The sequence below is a fragment of the Palaemon carinicauda genome, chromosome 29, assembly GCF_036898095.1.
Source record: "Palaemon carinicauda isolate YSFRI2023 chromosome 29, ASM3689809v2, whole genome shotgun sequence".
Taxonomy (NCBI): Eukaryota; Metazoa; Arthropoda; class Malacostraca; order Decapoda; family Palaemonidae; genus Palaemon; species Palaemon carinicauda.
In genome coordinates, this window is record NC_090753.1 from 34,184,716 (window position 1) to 34,187,215 (window position 2,500).

Sequence of the window (2,500 nt, forward strand, 5' to 3'; positions counted from 1 at the left end):
TTTTTTTAGCCAGATATGGCGTATATATAGGTATGTGTTCGATTTTCCTGTGATTGCCATTTTTTCGTTTTTTCCCATTTCTTTCAAAATTACTACGTGCTAAGGAACTATCACAGAGTAATGATTCATTTAGATGTTTATTTGTCGGAAAATGTGCCTTGATGGTTTGCCTAGTACGTGGCCTAATTTTTTTTTTTCTGAAATGCCGTATATTAGAATGTTAGCCATTTTTCCGCGAGTGCCCCTTTTTATTTATTTTGCATTTTTTTGCTTAGTCATGTTACCGTAAGGAATTGGCAAGTAGTGTCGCAAAACTTATATTTTTATAGTGTTGGAAAGTGTTTCTAGATGATTTGGCTACCCATGCCTATCTTTTTTTTAGCCAGATATGGCGTATGTATAGGTATGTGTTCGATTTTCCGGTGATTGCCATTTTTTCGTTTTTTCCCAATTCTTTCAAAATTACTACGTACTAAGGAACTATCACAGAGTAATGATTCCTCTAGATGTTTATTTGTCGGAAAATTTTGTTTACTTCTTTTTTGATTGAATATCATCAAATTTTTTTAGCTAAAATAATATATTTTACATTTTTTTTCGATTTTATTTCCCTTTAAAAAATTTTTTTTGGGTCAGAATTTTAATTTTATAGTCGTAAAATAATCGACAATTATCCAGCAACCCACCATACAATTTTTATGCATATCCAATAATAATTAGATTAGTAAATAACACCTTGAAATTGACATACCCTTCCTACATTTCAAGTGGCAGATTAGGGAGTCTGAGTCAGTGTGGTTGGCGGCCATTTTGTGGACATATCCGAAGCGTAAGTTGCCCTATCTATATATATATATATATATATATATATATATATATATATATATATATATATATATATATATATATATATATATATATATATATATATATATATTCTTGTTCCCTATAGAATTTGTGATATTTTGGTATATTTTTACCTGCATAAATATCATATTATATATTAAATATATGTATTTTTTTACGAAATTTCTAAGTACTCAAAAAATTACCTTTAGATATGGCCCCTGATATAAATGTAATTTACAAAATAATGAAGATTTTTTTACATATTTCTATTTTAGGATAACATATGTCTATTCCCTAAAAAAATTAGCCACTTCCTATTTCATTTGGGTACCCAAAAAAATTCATGAAATTTGGACAAATTTTTTTGGCCAAAAAAAGTTACCCTTTTTTTCTCAATTCAGATCTTCACCTCCATGGGTCTGACTTCATCCAAAATACATCAAGATGTGTCCTAAACATTCAAGAATCAATTCCTAAAAGGATTTGTGTATATATGTATAAACATTTTTTTTATGAATTTTTATGTCAGGTCTTTTTTTTCTACTTAATTTTTTAAAATATTTATAATAAATAGTTTTTCTGCAGATGAGTAGTATTTATCTTTACAGTTGTTTTAAGCATTCATTGAAGTTTTTTTTGGCAAAAGAAAAAAGGAGGTTACTGCAAAAACTGATTTTTCAAGAATTTTTTTTGGCGTCGGGGTCGATCGCGTCCGAGTATACCCTTAAAGGGGTGTCCGAGGAGCGTACCTATCCAGGGTTAAACCAATTTCCTCGAATAATATCAGAATAAGGTTTTTAGCTGCTTATATATCTTTCATTTATTTGAATTTACTGTTTTTTTCTGTACATTACAATCGACTGAAAATTATAATGTAATCCAAAAATAAAATGGTATTTTGTTGTCATTTAATATAGTGATAATGGTGATATTTCTCTAATAATAGGCAAAGAACTATGAAATTTATTATGCAGGGATAAATTTATTTCAACAATTACTTTCCAAACTATGCATGAAATATATCTTAGTCTCCTATTGAAAATATAGAGCAACGTTTGCCTTAGATCTTATACCATAATTAAAGAAACTCAACCTACCCTCTTAGAAATCTAGTTTATGCACATATACAGACACCCACACACACGCACTGGGCCATAAAAACAATTAGAATAGCGCCAACGTTATCCCTGCGTGTCGTAAGAGGCGACTAAAAGGGACGGGACGAGGGGGCTGGGAACCCCCTCTCCCGTATAAAAATCCTAAGAGGCATCAACAAAGAGATGGAGCTGGGGGGAGAGTGACTGCTCCCCGCACTCTAGTTTTGGGGTGTCTGAATGTGCGTGGATGTAGTGCGATAGAGAGTAAAAGATGTGAGATTGGAAGTATGTTTAGAAGTAGAAGGATGGATGTATTGGCCTTGTGTGAGACAAAGATGAAAGGAAAGGGTGAAGTGATGTTTGGTGAAATGTCTGGTAGAGTGTCTGGGATTGAAAGGGGAAGAGCAAGAGAGGGTGTGGCTTTATTGCTGAGTGAATGGATGACAGGTAAAGTAGTGGAATGGGAGGAAATATCATCTAGGTTAATGTGGGTAAGGGATAGGTTGGGTAGGGAATGTTGGGCGTTTGTCAGTGCGTATGGGCCAGGTAGTGAG